General features: G+C 44.2%; 1 protein-coding gene across 1 annotated transcript in view; it reads right to left on the minus strand.

Moving 5' to 3' along the window:
- The window catches only part of MAP4 (microtubule associated protein 4), a 166,785-nt gene extending 150,470 nt beyond the window's left edge, over positions 1-16,315 (minus strand). Inside the window, 1 exon segment of the mRNA XM_056129475.1 lies at positions 15,973-16,315. The gene's annotated coding sequence lies outside the window, so the exon portion shown is untranslated.
- Positions 16,316-24,300: the final 7,985 nt, after the last annotated feature.

Consider the following 24,300-nt stretch of genomic DNA (forward strand, 5'->3'; position numbering starts at 1 on the left):
TGCAAGTAAGCATTTTAACCCCTTTATTCTCTCAGGACCCTCTTGCCATAATTGTATTAGATGGGGAAAATTGAGAAATTCTAAGTATGAATGAATGCATAACTCAGTGATAGTTTAAATTATGCTTTATTCATCTCAAGAATCCATGCTGTGTCCATTACATCTCAATTTGATCCAGAATGGAAACGGAACACAGTGGCTAAAAACACAATAGTTGTGTGTGTGTGTGTGTGTGTGCGTTTTGCGTGCTTGAGATTAAATCCAGGAACTTACATGTTCTACAACCAGGATACATCCCCAGAAATTTAAAAAATAAAAAATGGGTCACAACCAGCGATACTCAGGGTTTATTCCTGGCTCTGCACTCAGCAATTATCTCCTGGCAGTGCTCAGGGGACCATATGGGATGCCAGGGATTGAACGCAGGTAGAGCACATACAACACAAACTTTATGTACATTCCTTATGTAAAATTTGGTTGAGCCTGCTGCCAACATGCACATCTGAAGTGCCCTTCTCCTTTATGACAATTTTCAGATCCCTTAGTGTCTGAGGAACATGTTCCATGAAACCCAATCTATGCATGCACTACTGAATGTTGATGGTGTATTATCTGTCACCACCTCACTGATAGGAGAATGGTCTTTCACACTACCCTTCTTGGCAGCAGCCATTCTGCCAGGCCCAGACATGTATAACAATTGAAATATTCAATAGATGATGGGGCGGGGCTGAAAAGAGTACAGCATGTAGGGTATTTGCCTTGCACATCAACAACTCGGGTTCAATCCCTAGCATCTCATATGGTCCCCCATCACCATCAGGAGTGATCCCTGAGCACAAAGCCAGGAGTAAGGCTTCTGCATCACTGGGAGAGGTCCAAAATCAAACAAAAAAATTAATGGATGGAAGATGCAGAAGTTTTGTAACTATAAAATGACTTTAATATTGCTAACTATGATACCATAATATGACTTCAGATTTTTTGAAGAATTAAATGGGGAGGTTGGGAATATAGCTCAAAGTACTGCAGTACATATTTTACATGTGAGAGCCACAAATTTGATCCATAGTATCTCATCATCCCCCAGCACTACCAAGAACAACTTCCATAAATGTTACATGAGTACCCCCAAAGCAACAACCCAAACAAAATTAATGAAAACACAGAAAGTATGGAACTTAACTGACAGTCCAAGAGTTCAGTGGGTAAGGTCCTGCCTTGCATAATAAGGCTGACTCCAGTTCAAATACTGGCACCACATATGGTTTCCAACACACCATTAAGTGACTCTGGAACACACAGCTAAGAGTAAACCCTGAGTACCGCCAGGTGTGGCCCCAGAGTAACAAACCAAAAAAAAAAAAAAAACTGAAAGTAAAAAATTTTAGATTTAAGGTACATGATATGTATTTTTTTAATCTAATATTCTTTCAAGACACTAAAATAAATAGACACACTGAGCTAGAGAGATAGAATAGGGTTCAGGCCATTTCCTTGCATGTGGCTGACTGATGGGATCCCTGGCACTGCAAACGGTCCCCTGTCCCCTAAGCATTATCAGGAATGATACCTGAGCAGAGGCAGAAGCCCCTGAGCACTGCCAAGTGAGATCCAAACCATTCCCTCCCCCAAAACTCAACAGAACTGTTAAATATTAAACTGGGGGAGGGGGGATAACTCTGATAATAACTCAAGATGTAGAGCACCTTCTCCTGTTGCCTCTCTCAAGTCTTGATCCCTGGCGCCACCCCCGTGTCAATCCTGTATCCTTCCAACCATACAACAAAGTGTGCCAACAAGGGCATGCAAGCACCACAGTATGCAGCCCCCAGTCACTGCAAATTCAAAGAAAAGAGAGGATTTTTTTTTCTTCGCTATGCTAAGGTAAAACTCAGATCTCATGCATGCAAGGCTTTCACTTTACTCCTGAGCCACATCCTGACTCCTTCTAATACTAAAACCTACCTCAAATCAGATGAATTAAAATAGTTAAAAGCCCAAACCATTTAAAAAGAACTTCCATGGGACTGAAGTAATAAAGCAGTGGGAAGGATGCTTGCCTTGCCTGCAGCCAACCTGAGTTTAATCACTAGCATCCCAAATGGTCCCTGAGCCCCTGCCAGGAGTAAACCTTGAGCAATGCCAGGTATGACCCAAAAACAAAAAAGAAAAGAAATAAAAGAGCTTCCAGGAAATCCCAATGAAGAGATCTTCTGACATTCAAAGTTTGTTGCCAGAAAGTAATGAACATCCCAAACCACAAGCTGAGCAGACTGACAGAGGAAACAGCTTACTAAGCACTTCGAAATGTTTAAATATGTATAAAACTATATAAAAACTGGAAGCCTGGTCATTTTATCCCTTTAATTTTTTTCGTACTAAAGGGCAAAGGATGGGGGCCAGAGCGACAGCACAGCGGGTAGGGCATTTGCCTTGCACACAGCCATCCTGGGTTCAATCCCCGGCATCCCAAATGGTTCCCCAAGCACTGCCAGGAGTAATTCCTGAGTGCAGAGCAAGGAGGAACCCCTAAGCATTGTCGGGTATAACCCAAAAAGAAAAAAAAAGGGCAAAGGAAAGCAATTATAATTATTCAGTTTTTAAAATATAATCAAACAACCTTAAAATTTCTATTTTGTGTCTATTTAGTGACTCCGGTACTAAGTTCAGAGGATAGCTGCCTAGGGACCAGAAAAATAGTTGCAGGCAGTCAACCTTGGTTCGATCCCCTGCATTGTATAGTCTGAATACATCAGAAGTGACCCCAAAGTAGCAGGAGTAATTCCCAAGTATCATTAAACAAAAACAAAATAATTTAATTCCCTAAACAAATTATGACATATTTATCTTTATATAGAAATACAGCTTTAAATATATGTACTTTTGGGGCTGGAGTGATAGCACAGCGGGTAGGGTGTTTGTCTTGCATGCGACCGACCTGGGTTTGATTCCCAGCATCCTATATGGTCCCCCGAGCACCTCCAGGAGTAATTCCTGAGTGAAGAGCCAGGAGTAACCCCTGTGCATCGCCGTCCCTCTCAGAGAGCCTAGTACAAGCAACTGAAAGTATCTTGCCCACACAGCAAAGCCTGGCAAGCTACCCATGATGTATTCAATATGCCAAACACAGTAACAAGTCTCACAACGGAGACGTTACCTGGCCCACTTGAGCAAACTGATGAACAACGGGAGGACAGCGACAGTGACGTCTAAACACAGATTAAAGTAAAACAGTAGGGCCAAAAAAGCAAAAAATATAAATATATGTACTTTTTACATCTATGCTCATCATAAAATGATTTTATAATTACTAGCCTTGCTTTCACTCAATGGAACTACCAACTTGTATAAAGAAAAAGATTAATCAAAGTAGAAAAAAATAAAAGTCAATATAATTTTTAGTTTTCTTTATGACATCTTATCTCATTCCTACTTTGGACAAACTTGCAGGCTATCGAATGTAGCCTGCCCACAGGGCAGAGTCTGGCAAACTCCCCGTGGCGTACCAAATATGCCAAATACCAGTAACAATGATGGGTCTCATTCTCCTAAAGAGCCGTGAATATAATCTCAGGGCTAGGATGAAAGAGACGTTACTGGGGCCTGCTCGAGGCAATCGACGATTAACAGGATGATGAAATGAAATGAAAAATAATTTTTAGTTATACCAACTATAAGAATCTGAATAGTTAATACTAAAAAAAAACCCAACCTATGAAAATTTCCCAGTAAATCTGAACATCTGGAAGTAGACTGGCTCAGAATTAGACAAAGTTGTACTATGGGGGAAAAAGGATTTATGTCATTCTGGCAAATTCCTGTAGAAAACTAATGCTAGGGTTCATTGAAACAAACTATCTCCTATTTCTTCTAATACAAACAAGAAAGCCATTATTATCTGATTTTCTCTGAAAAGCATAATGACTCCTCTCAAATTATGGAAAATATGAACAATAATTTTAATCAAAGTTCTATTATGAAGACATGGATTTTTTTTAATTTAAAATCTAAATACCTAATCAAAATCAAGAAGTTTGTGAAACTAATGAATAAATTTTTTTTCTAACTTTTAGTAAAATGTGACGTCTAAGGGCTGGAGTGATAGCACAGGGGGTAGGGCATTTGCCTTGCACACAGTTGTAGGATGACAATGGATTTGTCCTTTCAGCCTTGCCACAGGGTTTACCTTAAAGCAATGTCCTTTCTGTATGGACACAGAAAGACAGTTAATGTTATGCTTTGTAACTTGGGAGTTGACTGATTCCAATAATATTTACTCCTGGGCATCTGCTCTCGACTCAGATGCCCTTAGTTCCTAGCACCCCAAAAGCAGGGTCCCGACAAGGGACTGAATGGACCCAGGGCAAGCTGTGAACTACCCTGGCATCAAAATGGGCCAGGCCAAAGTGCCACAATACTCAACTAAAAGTTGAGAGCATGAACATAGACAAATGCTGTCATGATCCAAAAGTAAGACGAGACTAGGACCCTTCTGGAGTTAGAGAGACTAACCTGGCCTGAGGACTGTGGTAAGATGTCCTCAGGAAGAACCAAACTTTAAGTTGATACATCTCTTACTGTGCTCATACAGAATGACACTGCTAGAAATATTGGAAGTAGATTTGCTACAACTATTTAGGTGAATTAGGGCTGGAACGATAGCATGGCTGAGCCGGGTTCAAATCCTCCATCCCTCTCAGAGAGCCCAGAAAGCTACCAAAAGAATCTCGCCCGCACAGCAAAGCCTGGCAAGCTACCCGTGACGTATTCAATATGCCAAACACAGTAACAAGTCTCACAATGGAGACATTACTGGGCCCACTTGAGCAAATCGATGAACAACGGGAGGACAACGACAGCAACAGTGACGTCTAAACACAGATTAAAGTAAAACAGTAGGGCTAGAGTGATAATACAGTGGGTAGAACATTGTCTTGCACTCAGATGACCTAGGTCTGATTCCTGCCACTACATGTGGTTCCCCCCAAATCCCATCTAGAATGATCCCTAAGCAGAGCCAGGAATAACCAGGAATAAGCCCTGAGCACCAACAGTTGTGGCCCAAAACAAAAAAAAAAAAAGTAAAACAGTATACTCTACTTGTATGAAACATCTCTAAGGACTTAACCTGGAGAAGTCACACATACCAATTGTCTCCGGAATACAATATTATTATTCATAGACGTTTACTAAAAAGGAAAAGGAATGAAGTGGGGTAAGAGATATATTCAGCAGTTAAGGTGCTTGCCTTGCATGCAGCTGAGCTAAGTTCGATCACTGGCACCTTGGCATGATCCCTAAAATAAGCCCTGAGCAACTGCTGAGTGTGCCCCCCCCAAAAAAAATGATGCTTACAGTTAAGTGGAAAGTTTATAAATAGTTTAAGCCAGCATTCTTCAACCTTTTTAAACCTGCAGACAGGCACTATACTGCATACCAATTCACAGCTGATAGTTATAACCAAGGTGGTTTTCAACCTTCCAACACCTGCAGGCTGGCAGCAGACCACAGAACAGTGACTGAAGACCTCTGGTATAAACCAGGTTTTAAAAAAAAAAAATTCCCTCCCCATCTTACACCTTCCCATTTTCCTTTCACTGTTTCAATGCTGCTGCAATGATTGGGTATTGCATACACATGTGGCTATGTTGTTCACACACCTTAAACTGTAGTGCTAGCCAGGGATCACACACCAAGTTGAGTTGCTCACAGAGGTCTGCATTCCTTTAACTGCAGTGTCTGCACAGGTGCTCCCTGGGAGTCACATGCATAACTGAGGCACATAAATTCTGATTGTGGTGCTCACCAGGGTTTGCAGCAGGGCTCACACTAGTGCTTTGGGATTGACCATGAAACCTGAAAATCATTTTTTGGTTTGGGGTTTTTTTTTGAGGTTTCGTTTTGTTTTGGGGCCACATTACTCCTGGTGCTCAGGAAACCATATGGGATACTAAGAATCCAACAAGGGTCAGTCACATCCAAGGCAAATTCCTTACTCGCTGTACTATCTCTCTGGCCACTGAACATTGTTTAATTGTGGTGCCATTAGGATTTACATACCCTATAGGATTAACACCTAGCTGCAGTATGCAATCAGGGATTACACACAGCAGAGGTGCCAGGATCAAAAACCAGAATTCCATTCAATGTGTGGGGAACACGTTGGATTTGACTGTCCATACTGATTATCTGATTATAAGACAGGAGCTCTACCCACTGTGCTACTCCTCCATGTCAGTCATTACTATTTCTTATAAAGAGGAAACGACAGAGATAGCAGACTCTTGCCTTGCATGCAGCTAATGCCCAACTCAATCCCCTGCACCACATATGGTCCCCCAAGCCAAAACCAGGAGTGATTCTTGAGTACTGAGTCGGGAATAAGCCCTGAGCAAAGCTGGACATGGCCCAAACACACACACACACCCAACAATTATAGGGTCATAACTCCATGGTGCTGGTGGGGGTGGAAGTCCTGGGATCAATCCCAGTGTGCCTAACAGTGCCTGAAGGCCACCTGAGCTACACATGGCAGTACTAGGGAAGTCGAGGTTCCAAGGATTAAACTGGGGGGGTGGGGGGAGAGGTTGTCTATGCTGCCTGAACTATTTACTGGCCCATACAAACTTCTTATTTTAACAACAAAAATTGTCATTTTCTTTTACACTTAACTTTCTAAATTTTCCTCATTAAGTATATTTTCTCAGGAAATGACAGGCATTCTAGAGAACAGGAGGAAGAAGGCCAAAATACAGTACCCCCCCCCCCCAAAAAAAGCTTACAAGAATACAGAAACAGGCTGAAAGAACATAAAGAAAAATGACAAAGTTCAGAGGTTCTCAAGACCCATAGACTCCTAGTCTGAACCCAATAAGCTTGACTGTTCATTCTCAAAATATATTTTTCTTTTATTTTTAACTTATTTCCCAATCCTTCCCTTTGTTGCTGCTGTTTTTGTTGCTGCTCTTGACAGGCTGCACATACATGGTCATAGAGTCTACACATATATACAAACGGGGCTGCACACTTTTAATCTACCGTACTCATACACAGTTTGGTTGCAAGGCTCTGGGAATTTGCACTTTTCAGTTGTGGGACTAATACTTGGCTGAAGTGTGCTGGAAAGCACATGCTTTGTGTGGCACCAGAGAGCCTAAATAGCAAAACTGCTGGAACTGCAGTCAGGCACATGGGATAGTGCCAAGGATTGAAGTTGAAACCTCAAGGGCATCATGCTTGCATAGCAAATGCTTTTGTCACTGAACTATCCTTGAGTCCCAAAATATATTTTCTTACAGAGTGATAAATTTTAAAAACTGGATTTACACTGAAAGAGAATTGGTATAATAGCTCTGCAACTATAATGTTTTCAATACTTTTGTAAACTATGATCTCAATTTTTTAAATATTTTTTAAATATGACAAAAATTCTTCTAGGAAGATAGAGAAGATTTAGTTTTCCCTATTCCTCCTAAAATTAGACTACCAAAACCCCAAAATATTAGAAACAGTGGTTTCCAACTGTTTTATACACTTGCACCAGTTAAAATAAAAATATTTTACTGACCAAGGCAGAAATATAATTTATAATAAGTTATATCAATATATTTTAACAGTACCTCCATGTGAGCCAGGTAAACCTATTAAGCAAAAATTAACAAACCATCTGGAAAGTGGTAGATGGGCACTGGTACAAGGAGTGCTGGTTAAAAACCACTTGAGTAAGAAACAAATGTAAGACTCTAAAAGAGGAGAAGAAAGGATCCAGTGATGACTCAGTGGCAAAAAGTCTTGCAAGTATGCAGCCACAAATTCAATCCCTGGTGCCACCCCACATGGGTCAGAAGCTCTGCTGTAAGATTCCTGGAATGACAACAGAAAGTGCAATCTTGGCCAGAGCAGTAGTACAATGATAAGGCATTTATTTGCCAACCTAGGGATCCCCGGCTTCACATATGGTCCCCAGAGCATACCCAGGAATGACTGAGTACAGAGCCTGGAGTAAGCCCTGAACATCACCAGGTGTGCCCCTCGCCCCAAAAAATAGTGTGCAATCTTGGGCACATGGCAGAGAAGTGTATGAGCACCATGGTCAAGTGTGCAATCCCTTGCATGCATGCAAAGCTGCAAGCTTCACAACTGATAACTAAAAGCCCTGAAAAGTTGAGTATGCGAGCACCACAATCAAGCTTTGTAAGCATTACAAACAAAATGTATTTAAGCTATGCATAACAGCTAAAAAGGGGAAAGGGAAGGGACACTTTAAATAAAAAGAGAATGGGTGTGACACCAACATCCCCCCCAAAAAAAAGTTGGAGCAAAAATTAAGTGGGTAGGGCACTCACCTTACTAGAGGCCTACCCAAGTTTAATCCCCACTATCCCATGATTCCCAGAGCCCACCAGGAGTGATCTCTGAGTGCAGAGTCAGGAGAAAGCCCTGAGCATGGTTGGGCATGGCCCCCCCAAAAAAAACAAAAACAAACCGGGAAGAAGGGAAGTGGGGGGGAGAGAGAGAGAATCAACTAGGGAGCTCAGAACTTAGGAAATAATAGTGAAGAGATCCTGGCTGTTCTTTTTGCCTTCTGTATCACAGAACTGCACAGAATTGATTTGGCTTGGGGCTACATCCAACAAGGCTTAGGGCTTACTCCTGGTTCTGTGCTCACAGATCACACAGTGCCCCATACCTGCTGGATTATCTCTCCAGATTTAGAGCATGGGATTGAAACTGACATGATGAAAATCAGAAACTCTCAAAAATATAGACAAGAAAATCTCTAACATGAGCCAGAGCAATAGTACAGTGGGTTTGCATGCAGCAACCCCAGGTTTGATCCCCAGCACCTCATATGATCCCCAGAGTCCCGCCAGGAGTGATCCCTGAGCAGAGAGCCAGAAAGAAAGCCCTGAGCACTGCTGGGTCTGGCCCAAAAAAACCAAAAAAAAAAAAAAAAAAAATAGTTATTTTGTTAGCCGAAAGACAAGTAATGGCAAAACCTAGGAAAGGAGAATTTTAACTACTTTACTCCAGTCAAACACCAAGAAAACACAGTGGCCTAAAAAAACCACCCATTAGCAAAGACCAAGGAGATCTAGATTTCTCAGAGTGGAATGAGGTTTTCAATACACTCTCTAGGGTGGAGTCAGAGATCAAGGACTTTCTTTCCTGCCTCTAGGTACAAGGTAACTGCACTAGAGGGCAGACAGCTTGCAGAACCAGGATTTCAACTATACTATATCAATATAAATGGCATTTCTTAAAAAAACACACAACTTATGGCTCAAAATTTGCAAACTGCAAAACTGTTTTCCCAAGGGGCTGCACCATTTATATTAACAGTTTCATTGTCAATGTCCTGCCACAGTACTGTTTTGCAAACAGATACACTGCAAAATATACAATTGGTGGAAAATGATTAAAAGGTTAAATAAAATCGCCTCATTGTTTGCTTTCAATGTTAGGTGAATCGAGGCTCACTATACATACAGAGGACAGGGTGCCAGGCCCTCCCTACAGTTCCCCAAGCCCACCAGTAGTGATCCCTGAAAGCAGAACTAGGAGTAAGCCCTGAACACTGCCTGATGTGGCCCAAACACCCCAACCAAACCAATAATAATTTCTTCTAGTCAAATAATCAAAGGAGGACAGACAATAATAAAAAGAACAGTTCAAAAAAAGAACAGGTCAAATCCTGCCCTTAGACAGCAAATATTCTGCTGCCTCTGTGATATAGTGCATCAGAGGGAAAGAAAATGAATGACAAGGCTGGAGCAAAATACGTGACTAGGGTGCTTGCCTTGTACATGGCCAACCTGGCCCAGGACCTAGGTTCAGTTATCCCATACGGTACCCCAAGCCCACCAGGAGTAATTTCTGAGTGCAGAGCCAGAAGTACGCCCTGAGCATTGCTCGGTATGTATAACCCAAACACAAAACAACACAAACAAAAAAAGCAAAAGAAAAAGAAAATGAATGATCTTGAATTTATCCAAAAAAATTTTTTTTGAATACAGATTTAACATCAAATACAGGCAATGGCTGACCCAAGTTCGATTCCTCCGCCCCTCTCAGAGAGCCCGGCAAGCTACAGAGAGTATCTCGCCCACATGGCAAAGCCTGGCAAGCTACCCATGATGTATTCAATATGCCAAACACAGTAACAACTGTCACAATGGAGACGTTACTGGGCACGCTTGAGCAAATCAATGAACAATGGGAGGACAGTGACAGTGACAGGCAATGACAATGCATCAAGTAATTAAGGTTCTCCTAGGTTCATGAAAGAACTGTTTTGTGAATGAGAACAAAACATTTTCCTAGAGACACAACACACAAATAAATATATATTCTCACTGGAAATGAGAATAGGTCATTCATTCCAGCTATAGTCACTCACTTCCTGCTTGGCCAAGGGCAAATGACCTCACATTTCCACTTGAGCTGAAAAACAATAATTTAAAATACCATATTACAGGTATATAATTTAAATTAATTCACAACTGCAGAACACTTTAGAACTTTATGCAGCAAAACTGCATTTTCCCATTTTACACATATTCTAAATCTGAATAAATAAATCTATTATAGAGTCAGATGCTTACTGTTAGAGAAAGAATGTAAAAACAGGGGCCAGAGAAATAGCACAATAGGTAAGGCGCTTGCCTGGGTTCAATCCCTGATATCACATATGATCCCTGAATCCCACCAGAATGATCCATGAGCACAGTAAGGAATAAGCCCTGAGCACAGCCAGGTGTGGCCCCAAAACAAAAAAGAATTAAAAAAAAAGCAAAGAATGAGATGTTAGAATGAACTATGGTGCCAGATTAGTCAGTGAAACCAAAACAGAAATTTCATCTTTATACTTATATACAGATAGATACATATAGACATGTTTGCATACATGAACCAACACATGTATATATATACTTCCTAACTCCATCTCTTGAGAGGGGAAAAAAGCACTGATGTCTCCCGCAATAGCCGTGAATATATTCAGTTCATTTAGAGGTCAAACCTTGATTGCGATTTTTTTCTCCTCAATTTTATTTTTATAAAGTTGTTCACAATAATTTATTACATTTAATATTCCAATACCAATCCCACCACCATACCTTCCCACCACCATTATTTCGAATTTTACCCCACCACCCAACCTTGCCCCAAAAACAGGTACTAAATATTTTACTTTGTAGGGCTTGTTGTGAATAATGCGTCAAAAATGATCCAAAAAAAGTTTCCTTAGAGGAAAATATGTGAAGATTGTTCTATCTTACCCTACAGCCACATGTCCTATATGAGATTACTAACATGTGCTAAGAGGAAATAAGCACTGTCCTTGCACGTGGTCACATCAACCACAATCCTGGTTTGAAGCCCCAGCACCATATATGATCACCAGGGGTCACTCCTCAGCACAGAGCCAGGAATAGCTTCTGAGCACCTCCAGGAGTGGCAAAATGCCCTCCCCACCAGAAAATTAAAAGATTTCAAAAAAAAGAATGTCAAAGAGAGAGAGCTCAATGGGCTTAGTACCTGCACGGATGCATCAGGTACTAATTTGCTAATTTGCTCCCTAGCACTGCAGAGGATTAAGCACTTCGGGGGACTGATTCCATAGCACAAAATGAGACGAAGCACTCAATCAGGGATATGTTACTATCAGGTATCCAGTGATAGAATCTGACCAGGTCATCTCATCTAAATGGTTTTCTTTCCCAAAATACATAATCTGATAAGATTTATGAATAGGGGCCAGAGAGTTGGTATAACAGGTAGAGCACTTGCCTTGCACAGGAATGACCTAGGTTCAATCCCAAGAATTTCAAATGGTTCCTTAGCACGGCCAGGAGTGATCAGGGCTTACTCCTGTCTTTCAGCATAGCCAGGTATGGCCCCAAAAAAATTTAAAAAAAAAATTATGAAGAATCTCATACATAGCTGGTAAAGCTAATCATTAGGAAACATCATAAAATCCAAATTCAGGAACATTCTATAAAAACTAAAGATTCTTCAAAGTTATCTTGGAGAGAAAGTAAAGATAGTCCAAAGTAAATAGAAGAAAGTAAGGAAACTTGACATCTAAATGCGATTCAGTAGGTTGTAAAACCAGTATATTGGGGATAAAGCCCTTGTCTTATACACAACTGACCAGACTCACAGTACCTTATGGCCGCCTGGGCTTGGGCTATCTTTATGAACCCTGTACTATATTTAAAACTTTTCCATAAATCTAAAATTATTTCAATGGCCAGAAAGACAGTACATGGGTTAAGGCCCTTGCCTTGTATCCTGCTGACCCAGGTTCCAATCCCCAGCACGTCAAATGGTACCCTCAAGCACGGCCAGGGGTCACTCCAGAGCAGAGCCAGGAACAGACTCTTCTGAGCACCATCAGGTGTGGTCCCAACATAAAAATGTTTATTGTTGTTGTTTTGGGGCCACACTCAGAGATACATAGGGATTACTACTGGCTCTGTCTGTACTCAGGAATCACTCCTGGCAGTGCTCAGGGGATCAAATGGGATTCCAGGGATTGAACCCAGGTTGGCTGCCTGCAAGGCAAGCATGCTAACTGCTGAATTACCTCTCCAGCCCCCAAAACAAAAATATTAAATAAAATTATTTCAAGATTTTTTTTAATTTAAGGGAGAGATATGCAGGTCAGTGGTAGAGCGCATGCTTTGCTTAGCTTATAAGAGGCCCTAGGTTCAATCCCCAGCATCATATATGTGTATATACAAATAACCAGGCTGGAGCGATAGCACAGGGGGTAGGGCGTTTGCCTTACAGACAACCAACATGGCCGACCCGAGTTCGATTCCTCCGCCCCTCTCGGAGAGCCTGGCAAGCTACCGAGAGTATCTCGCCCGCACGGCAAAGCCTGGCAAGCTACCCGTGATGTATTTGATATGCCAAACACAGTAACAACAAAGTCTCACACAGGAGACGTTACTGGGCCCGCTCAAGAAAATCGATGAACAACGGGAGGACAGTGACAGTGACAAATAACAGGGGCAAGATAAGAGGTAAAAGTAATTGTCCTGCAAGCAACCAACACCAATTCAACCTCTAGCAATGCAAATGGCACCCTACATACTACTCTAAACACCACTGGTATAACCCAACAACCCCCTATACCCCAACAAAGTTAAATCACCTAGACCTAAGAAAATACAAATGTTTTCATTGTCAAGAAACAATGGAAAATATCTTTTAATATGTAATATAAATTGTAAATCTGGGATTTTTAACTGGTAAAATATATGCTGGTATGACAAATACATAAAGAAATGACTTTACAGCACCACAAATATTAAAGAGAAAGAAATGTCAGGTCAAAGATACAGCTCAGTGAGAGAACACTTGTCTTACATTTGAGGCCCTGGGTTCAATTCCCCAAACCTCTCCCACCAACACACACAAAAATAATGTGTTAAAAAAAACTCCCTAAAGAAACACAATAGGGGTGTGTAACTTGATTAAAACATCCCTTAAGAACATCCTGTGTCCCTGGTTACAAATCTAGAATCTACTGCCTTATTTACTGATTAAGTTTTGCAGAAACAAGAGGTGCCCTGGTGAGAGGATAATTAATTACAAGTGTGTCCATGTCACCTGATAACTTTCAAAGTAAATAAACTAGAATCAGGTTTGTCAGTCTCTGGTAAGTTTACTTAATATAAATAAACTTTAACGGCTTGAATCACCCTGTATAGACCAAAAATTCTTAGTTCTGAAACAACTGTTTTAGTATAGTCCTCAGACACTGTCGTCTACTGTCACTTCTGTCACAAAATTATCTGTGTGATCTTTGGTTTCTTTCAGTCCCAATGTCCACCTCTGAAATAAATACTTATTAACTATAACCTAAAAGATGGCTAGTACTCAAAAAGTTGTATTGTGTTTAAGACAAAACTGAAGAGTACAACTGAGGCAAAAACATCTCATTTAAAAGGAAAGCATAGTTCAGTGATAAGAATGTATGTTTTACAATTTATGTGGTTCGGGTTCCATCCCTGCACCCAAAAATGGAAAAAAAAAAAAGTGGGACTAGAGAGATAGTAGAACCTGTAAATCATTTGCCTTGCATGCAGCTGACCTGGGTTCTGTCCCTAGCATCCCCTGAGCCCCGCCACGAATAATGCCTGAACTGTACAGAGTATGAAGTTAGCCCTGAGCACCAAAGGGTATGGCCTAACCCCCACCCCCCAAAAAAATGATTCAAAAAAAGAAATCCAGGGTCAGAGAGAGCTCAATGGGTTGGAGCATAAGCTTTGCATGCAGGCCTAAGTGCCACATGGTCCATCAGCAACCTAGGAAAGGACCACGATAGCACCTACAGTAGGTGTAGCCTCTGAGCTCCAACTCGGTGTGGCACAAAACTCCAAATAAGTAAAAGACAAGGCACATTCCGAAGACAGCCCACTCTACCAAGTTAAAGAAGCACCAAGCTAAAAAGTTGCAACAGCAGGACCTGCTGCTCAGTACAGTCTCCAGCTTAGCAACTCGAATGTTGTCCACCAAACACCCAGCCTGTAATAGCTAGAGCATGACAACTGTTCACTCCAAATCCATGTGCTCTGCTTGGACTCGGGATGATTTATAAAAATAGCCGCTGCTCTATGAATCTCTGAGCTCATGACGAGGCAGTGTTACCCTATAGGCCTAGAGCAGCTGTAGTCCCTCACCACACCCCTCTCTCTGCCTCCCCAGAGGGGCTGACAGCACCCCCACCATTTCTGCAGCGTGTAGTCTCCCTCTTCCTGGGCTGAGTGAGCACATTACAAATATCCCCTGATGCAATGCCACAACCATCCCTGGGAAAGAGCAGACGCAGTTGCCAAAGGCGCAGCAGCAGGGAAATGGGCGGGGCGCAAGCGCACACACACACACACACACACACACACACACGCAGACACACATTCACACTCTCACACACACTCCCTCTCTCCTCTCTCTCTCTCTCTCTCTCTCTCTCTTCTCTCTCTCCCTCCCTCCCACCCCCGCCACGAACACTGCAATGCTCTGCAGCCTGAAAGGGAGAATGGGGAGGCCCCGGGGAGCAATACTGTAACTGGACCAGAGGAGGAAAAGGAGAAAAGGGGGTTTCCAGGAGAAAGCAGGGTAACAAGGAACCTTCCAGAGAAACTCGAGCACGTTCCACCCCGGGTCGGGATCCTAACGTGCAGACTCAGTGTAATCACGGCCTCCTTCCCAAAGTCGCAGATGCAGCTCACTTACACGCAGAAGCCCCAACTGCCCCGCGGGGTAACTTTGAAAAGAACTCCGGCACCGCGGCGGCGGGTGACTAGTGGCCGCCGCTACAGCTCTGCCTCCCGCTCCCAACTGCCCCTCGGGAACCGCCCTCCCCCGCCCCCCAGCCCCAGCTCGCCCGCGTCCCAGGCGCAAGTCTGACACGCTCCAGCTCTGGGGTCAGCGCCGACCACGCACGCCGGGGCGGGGTCTCCGGACCACCCCTCAGCCCTCTCCGAACCCGAGCGGATGTCCCTCTCAGAGGCTGACCTCAGACCCACCTCAACTGGGCCACACCCCCCTCGCCCCCACCACCAATCACCCCGAAAAATAAAACATGCCCCCACGGAAAGACCTTCAGAGTTCTCCCGTCTCCCTGAGCCCCACCCAGGAGCCCGGACTCAGCCGACCCTCCTCCCTCTCAGGGCTCAGCCCCATCCCGCGCGCACCGCTCCAGGCCCGCCAAAGCCGGACCTCTGAGCCCGCTCCGCCCCGCGGGCCTGCAGATCCCGCCGGGAAGACTCCAAAGATCACGCCCGCGGGCCCCCCAGCCCGCCGCCCCCGCGTCCCGCCGGCCAGCGGCCGCCGCCCTTCCACGCCTCAGGCGGGGCCCCGCGGAATCCCGGGCGGCAAGGGACGGGGCTCCGGCAGCCCCCCGGGAAAGTGAGGAGGCGGCCCCTGGGGTCGTGCCCGGCCCGCGTGTGCACCTACCCGCCGCCGCTGCGCCGGAGCCGGAGTGAGCCGGGTGAGGGCCGGGAGGAGCCGGGAGGAGCCGGGAGCTAGAGCGAGCCCGAGGGGCGGGGCGCAGGGAGGCGGCCGCTTCCTCGTCGCCTTCTTGTGGGCCGGCGCGAGGGAGGAGCGCCGCCGCCGCCTATCCCACGGGCGGCGCTGCTCTGGCCAATAGTCGCGGCGAGGGGGCGGGCGGAGCGCCTCAGCGCGCCAATAAGCGCCGGCCCCGCCGCCTCGACCTTGCTGTGGTAAAAACGCGAGGGGAGGACCGTTGGGGGCGAGGTCCTCATGGGGGGCTTCAGGCTCCCGCCGCCCAGTGGCCAGTATCTAGGCGTCCGGCTGCCAAACCGGCTCTCTCCGCCCGGCTAGGTGATCGCCGCCTCCTTTTAGAAGTTGGGTTTCTGGAGAGGCGAAGATGCGCGTGTCCGGGCACAAGCTGCCCGGCCACGGTCCGGGCCTGCCGGGGTGGAGTGGAAGGTGGGCTCGGGCTCTGTGACGTCATCTGGGTGGGGCCCGGGTCCTGGGGCGCCGGCAGCTGGTCTCCGGAAAGAACTAGCGGGATTAGTGGGCTCGGCTGGGGACGCCTCCCCGGGGCTGCGTTTCCACCTCAGGCAACCGACGTGACTGTTACAACTGAAATGAGCAGTAAAGTGTACAATACACACCGGAAACCCGAGACTTACTGCATGCGTGTTACATTGATACTCAACTGATTCGTTTTGGATACATTCGGTTAAAAGATCGGGGTGAGGGAGGGAAATTCACATTTCATTTTTCAAATACGGTCACTAGAAAACAAAATTCCTCTCTGGTTTGTGTGTATTTCTGCTGGACGGCGCTGAAACGTGATAACACGGGTTAAGTGCTGTGTTCCAGGCACCCTTTGTAAAGGCATGTGACACCCAGTAAAGGTATTCATCATTACAATCCTATATGGCTGGTATTTAAGTTCGCATTGCCCTTCTCCAGATGAGGAAACAAACAGGCAATTTACATTATGTCAGCAAACCAGTAATTGAGAAGAGGAGTTTAACTCAAGCAACTAGACGTAGGATCTCCAGAGCTTGCTGGAACCAAAAAGAACGCTGGACCTTGTTCAAAGCCTTAGTTAGAGACCCAACTCTGCTACTTTCTATCTGTGAAACCTCGGGGGACTTAAATTTCAGTTGCCTTATAAAACCGAACTAATACAGTCATCATTGCTCAGTCATTATTAGAGTGGCCTAGGGGTAGAACACCCAGGAAGTTGAATTTGCTTTCTGGGCCACTACTAATTATAATTATGTGAGTGAGTTTGTTAAGATCTTGCTGTGCCTCAGTTTCCTCAATTGTAAGTAGATAATAATTATTGCATATTATTACACTAGGCTTATTGAATTTTTTCACTTGAGACTCTTTTTCCTCAGATTTTTTGCTTTTGGGCCATACGTGGAGATGCTTTGGGGCAACTCCCAGCTCACTGGGTCACTCCCAGTGGTACATAGGGATCCATGCTAGGAAATGAACCTAGTTCTCCCACATGCATAGTCTATATACACTTAGCCCTTTGAACTACCTCTCTGGCCTGCACCCAAGAAATTTTTTACAACCCCAGATATATAAAATATGTATACAAGACAAGCATGTTCTGATGATTATTTGAAATTTTTTACAGTCGCCAATTACAAGACCAATTATATGGGGAATCCCAACCCACAGTTAAAGTGAGGACTAGAGCAAAGGTGATAATGCACAAAAAATGCTTAGATTGGGTCCTTGGACTTAGCAAGCACTTAAAATGTTTACTATTCATTTCATAGTAACTAAAGAAGCCTAAAGGGCTGAGGAGATGGCTCAAAGGACTGGAGCACATTCTTTGTATGAGAGGTGGAGGGTCTCAGATTTGTAGCCCCTTGAACACCTCCAGAAGCTGTAGCACCCCCCAGCACTGCACACTGAAAGTAACCTCCAAGCATCAAAGTTGTGGCAAAAAAAGAAAAAGTTAAGAGCTTATACAAATATAAAGGAATTAGGAGTTTAAAGGTAAGTGGGAAATATATAGCTCTATAGATATGGAACCCTGCCAATGACATTCATCCAGTTGCAGAAAACTGAAAAGACGGACTAGAAAGACAGTACAGGAGTTATGGCACTTGCATGCAGTTATGGCACTTGGCATCACATGGTCCCCTGAGCACTACTGTGAACAAACTCCAGCACAGAGGTAGGAGCAGCCCCCCACCAGTACTGTCCCTTAGCATAGAGCCACAAGAAACCCCCAGCACTACCAAGTGTGGCCCCCCAAATGAAAACAAAAAAAAAATAACATCTACGTCCACACACCAATTACTAATCCAGATGTCTTGGGTCCAAACCCACAGTTTCCCGCCTCTCATATCCAAACTCCATGGTAGAGGAGCTACCATTAAACTATCTTTACAGGGGACAGAGCCATTGCACAGCAGAATAGGATGTTTGCCTTGCATATATATGACCCAGATTCAATCCCTGGTAATTGGGTAACATGGTCCCCTGAGAACCACTAGGAATGATTACAGCGCAGAGCCAGGAATAAGCCCTGAGCATCACCAGGTGTGGCCCAGAAAACAAAAACTACCTTTACAATACAAATTTGTATTTCTTCTGCCTACCTGAAATCTGGACAGAATTTCTAGGAGTGAAGAGGCCATCTGAAGACAGATCAGGAGCAAGAAAATAGCTCAGGGGTCAGGAACATATACTCTGAGCTCACAGGAAACTGAGTTCACCTTGTAGCCCTAGCAGCCCTGTCCTTGCTATGGGACCTGCGCAGTCAGCCTGGTTTAGTATTGCTGGGAGTGGCCCCTGGAATTGCCTTGGGCAGCAGGTGAAAAGGAAGATAGACAGGTCCTTTTCCCTGTGTTATGCATCTGTGTTTTGTATGTGTTTTATGTTTGTTTGTTTTCAGTTCCAGAAATCAAACCAGGGTCACACTCATGCAAGGCAAGCACTTTATCCCTGAGCCATAGCCACAGCCTGGGGCTGCATTTGTGTATTCTGCAAGGTCCCACAGTTTGACAATAATCTTCATCTGCCCCCCCCCTAGATTTCCTGTAAAGGAAGAAAAATAAGCCCCTACCTGTTAAAACCATGCTTAGTCCCAAATCCCTGTTGGTGCAAATTGCCATTAGTTTCTTTTCTTGCAGTGAAATGCAATACCAACTGATACAATGAGTACAAGTCCTGGAGGACAAATTGAGAAACCCAATTATAGTCAAAGTTCTGCCAGGAATAAACTGTGAGGTGCCAAAGCAAGCCATTTCCCATCTCCTGACCCCAGGCTCCTTATCTCTATCTGGGGAAGTAAAATGAGATGGTCTTTTCACCTCTCCATTTCTGGGATCTCACTCACTGTGTATGCTGTGTGCTGTGAAATTGGGTTTTTTTCCCCTTGAAATAAATCTATAGTTGACCCTGGAACAGCTTAGGGATTCTGGCCTCTGATCAGTTGAAAACTGAGTGTAACTTATAATCAGCCCTCCTTTTCCCTGTGTTCTGCATCTGTGTTTTGTATGTGTTTTATGTTTGTTTGTTTTCAGTTCCAGAAATCAAACCAGGGTCACACTCATGCAAGGCAAGCACTCCACCACTGAGCTATAGCCACAGCCTGGGGCTGCATTTGTGTATTCTGCAAACCCACAACCAAGGTTGTTTGAATACATCAGTGTGGAATCCTGTGATGAAAAAAATTCCATGAATAGGTGGACCAGTTCAAACCCATATTGTTCAAAGTTCTACTGTCCAGTTTTTATTTATTTATTTATTTATTTTTGGTTTTTTTTTTTTTTAAAAAGGTGTTTTCTTGTTCCTGCGACTTCAGAACCAATAAAGACCTTAGCACAGCGGGTAGGGCGTTCGCCTTACACGCGGCCAACATGGCCGACGCGAGTTCGATTCCTCCGCCCCTCTCGGAGAGCCCGGCAAGCTACCGAGAGTATTCGATATGCCAGACACAGTAACAACAAAGTCTCCAATGGAGACGTTACTGGGCCCGCTCGAGCAAATCGACGATCAACGGGAGGGCCTTTACCTTTACCTTTTATGGGAAGCATAAAAGGTGCCTTTTATGATGAAACACATACTTTTGAGGCAGTCCCTGAACACAAGTTTCCCTGGTAGGCTGGGAATCCTTGTTCCCTTTCATTCAGTTTCATCTAGAAAAACACAAAGAGGAATCTACTCTAAAAATAATGAAGCCCTGGGGCCAGAGTGATAGTACAACAGGTAGGGAGTTTGCCTTGCACCTGGCTGACCTGGGTTCAATTCCCAGCATCCCATATTGTCCCTTGAGCCCACCCTGAGTAATTCCTGAATGCAGAATCAAGAGTAATCAGAGTGTACCAGGTGTGGCCCAAAAGCCAAGTAAATAAATATAAATAAATAAATAACAATGAAACCCTATGCCCCCGCCCCCATAACTACTAAACTTGATATTTAATTTCTCCTCTTGGAATATGAAATCCATCATTTGTGAAATGAGAGGGTTGTAGACCCTCCAAGGCCCTTAAATCCAGGCATTCTGAGACTAAATTACATCTCATGAATCTCACCTCACATGGGCAAGTGCTTCCCAGTTGCTCAAGACTATGCCCTCTGGTTTTACAGGCTAAGCTTTTTATACTCTGAGATAGGTGGGCAAGTATTATCACCCCTATTTGTTTTTGTTGCTATTTTGGGTCTACCCTTGGCTGTGTTTAAAGATTACTCTTGGCTCTGCACTCAGGGATCACTCCTGGCAAGGCTCAGGCACCATATGGAGTGCCGGGTTTGAACCCAAGTCAGCTGTGTGCCCGGCAAGTGCTGTACTATCTCTCTAGCCCCTATCATTTCTATTTTGAAGTTGAGGAATCAGACTCAGAGATGTGAAGAAACCTGCCCACAATCACAGAAAGAGCAAGTGACAGACCAAGAACTAGGAACCTTTGACTCCTTGATCAGTGCTCTCTTTGCAACACCTGGATTTGTTTTGTTTTTTTCTCTTTCCCTTTTATCACCAAGATCCATTTCCTAGATATAGGTTTTCTGGGCTCTCAGCTATGAACCTAAGACTGCTCACAGTAAATGCTCTCAGTTGCAGGCCTTGGCAGCACGATCTGACACCTGACTTTTCTCCATTCTTCTTCTGTCATCTATGATGAATCCCACAGTCCCAAGAAAAACTTGTGGTTTCTTTCCAACTCTAACTTCAAGCATCACGTTCCCTCCTGAGGCAGAATCTGACCTTTATAGGCAAATATATTTGGACAAGTTCTTCTTGTTTTTGAGAGGTTTTGTTTTCTTGGTTTGGTTTGGTTTGGTTTGGTTTTGGTTTTGGTTTGGGGGCAAAACCCAGCAGTACTCAGGACTCATTACATATTACTGCTGGTTCTATGCTCAGGGATCACTCCTAGAGGCGTTCAGGGAACCCTACATGGTGTCAGAGTTTGCAGCTAGGTCATCTACATGCAAGTCAAGTACCTTAGCCACTGTACTACCTCTCAGACCCAACAAACATTTTGTTTGAATTGTTTTTTGGTTTTGTTTTGGAGCCATTCCTGATGGTGCTCAGGGCTTACTCCTGTATTTTTGCTCAGGGATCAGTCCTGGTAGGTCTCAGGTGACCCCTGGTGCCAGGGATTCAACTCCAGTTAGTCAAATGCAAGATAAGTGTCCTGCCAGCTACATTCCCTCTCCAGGCCCTTCAACAAACTTTTTATTGGTACCTTTGTTTGTAGTAGCTCAGAGACTGCTCATGCTTGATGTTCAGTGGTTGTACCCAGCGATTCTAGGGGAACTTGTACTGAAGATCAAACCTGGCTTTGCGGGTGCCAGAGCATAGCACAAGAGGTAGGGCACTTGCCTTGCACATGACTGACCATGATTCCATACCCAATACCCATATGTTCCCCCAAGCCCAGCCAGGAGTGATCCCTGAGTGCAGAACCAGAAGTAAGCTCTGAGCATCACCAAGTGTCACCCAAAAACTAAACTAAACTAAAATAAACCTTGCTTTGCTCCAACTCTGCTTTTTCTTCACTTCACTCTATTCCATCCAACTTCTTGTTCATTTTCTGAAATCCTTAAAGAGATAAGAGGAGGTCAGAAAAAGTGTAGGGCCAGAGTGATAGTACAGCGGGGATAGAACCCTTGCACGTGGCCAACCCAGGTTCAATTCCTAGCATTCCATATGGTCTCCCAAGCACCATCAGGCGTAATTCCTGAGTTCAGAGCCAGAAATCACCCCTGAGCATTGCCAGGTGTGCCCCAAAAATAAAAAAAAAAAAGAAAAGAAAAGGTGTATGTTAAAGACTCTTTGAGTCTTCCTATTCAAAGACCAAGCAGATATTTTTGATAAGGAAATTGATTTGTCATAATTTTTAAAAGTAGGGTACTGAAAGGAGGAGGGCAGTTCCCCCAGTTGCATCTCTTTCTGGGCATGTGGGTCAAATGTTTTCAGAGAAGACAAAGATTTTTTTTAATCTGTTGGTTTGTTTTTGTCTTGAGCAATACCCAACAGTACTCTGAAGCTACTTCTGACTTGGTACTCAGAGATCACTCCCAGCATTGCTCAGGGGACCACAGGTGCTGGAAATCAAGCTTGCCTGGGCCTCCTATACTACGCAAAACATGTGCCTGTTGAGTTATCTCACTGGCACTGAAGCTAAAAATTTATTTGTAACAACTTGTTAGTTGGATGTCAGTAGCAAATAAAACAGTTTTGAAAATACTGTGTCAGGGACTGTGGAGCCATAGTACTGTGGGTAGAATGTTTATCTTGCATATGGCCAACCAGGATTCAACTTTCAGCATCCCACATGTTCCCTAGAGCACTGCCAGAAGTAATTCCTGAGTACAGAGACAGGAGTAAACCCTGAGCACTGCTGGGTGTGACCCAAAAGAAAAAAAAATACTGTGTCAGCAAGGCAGACCCAAATTCAATCCTGGCATCCTTATGGTCTCTAGAGCACTGCTAGGAGTGATTCCTGAGTGCTAGGAGTAACTAGGAATAACCTCTGAGCATCACCAGGTGTGGCCTGAATACAAACTCACCCAGAATGGAATTACTATGTCAGGGCTGAAGAGATAGCACCAAAGGCTAAGTGGGCTAAGCACATGCTTTGATACAGGAGGCCCAGGTTTTATCCCCAAACCACATGATCCCTGAGCAACCTTGAGGGTGACTGCAGTCACCAAGAGGTACCCTGGAACACTTCCAGATGTGTACCCAAAACCAAAATAAATAAATACTGCAGAGTAGTGCCAAGGATGTTGCTTAGTGGTGCATTATATATGTGTGAAACCCTGGATTTTATCCTATCACCACAAAAATATAAAATATTGGATTAGAGAAATAATACAGGGATAATACTGGAATAGAGAGAAAATGTATGCATACCTCACATGAAGCCAACCCTGGTTTGATCCTTGCCACCACATGGTCCCCTGGGTATAGCCCTGGAGGCCCCTCAACTATCACCAGTGTGGCCCGGGTAATCAGAGGACCCAAGTATCCCTATGTCCTTAGCACCGGTTAGGAGCCCTCCCTCCCCCAAATACTGTGCAGGCCCTCACTCTGAAGATAAGACAACAGCATGCCCTGCAGGAGGAGAGAGGGAGGGAGGACCTAAACCTCAGTAACCTGGACTCAGTGACTAAAAATGAGCTTTGAGAAAATCAACCAGAAAATCAATTCTGAGAAAATCAACCAGCCTCTGGTGAGAGCTCTTGGCACTTATTACCTTAGATTAGACTTGACATTTAGCAGGTTGGGACAAACCAACATATTTAGGAAAGAGTTGCATATAGCCATGGGGTTGGTGGGGCTTGAGTCCACACTGACTCAAGGTTCATTACAGAGGAGCATGCTCTAAACTTTTTATGGTTATCTTTTTTTGGCCACACCCTATGGCACTCAAGACTTACTCCTGTCTCTGCACTCAAGAATCACTCCTGGTGGGCTCAGGGGACCATATGGGGCATTGAGAATTAAACCCAGGTCTGCCATGTGCAAGTCAGTACCACCCATTATACTATCTCTCTAACCCTGCATTTTCTAAGCTTTTTGGAAATAAATTCAAACTTATTGAAAAGTTGTGAGAATAAAAATAGTACAAAGAGGCGCCAGGGAGATATCTCAAGGGCTGGAGCATAGTCTTGGGATGTGGATCCAGATTTGAGCCCCAGTACCACATGATCCCCAGAGCACTCCAGGAGTGAGCCTAAGCATTAAACCAGGAGTCACTCCTGAGTACTACCATGTGTGGCCAAAAAAAAAAGAAAAAATAAAATAAAAATAGTAAATAGTCCTGGGGA

The sequence above is a fragment of the Sorex fumeus genome, unplaced genomic scaffold (genome assembly GCF_029834395.1).
Source record: "Sorex fumeus unplaced genomic scaffold, SorFum_2.1 ptg000072l, whole genome shotgun sequence".
In the NCBI taxonomy this organism is placed as follows: domain Eukaryota; kingdom Metazoa; phylum Chordata; class Mammalia; order Eulipotyphla; family Soricidae; genus Sorex; species Sorex fumeus.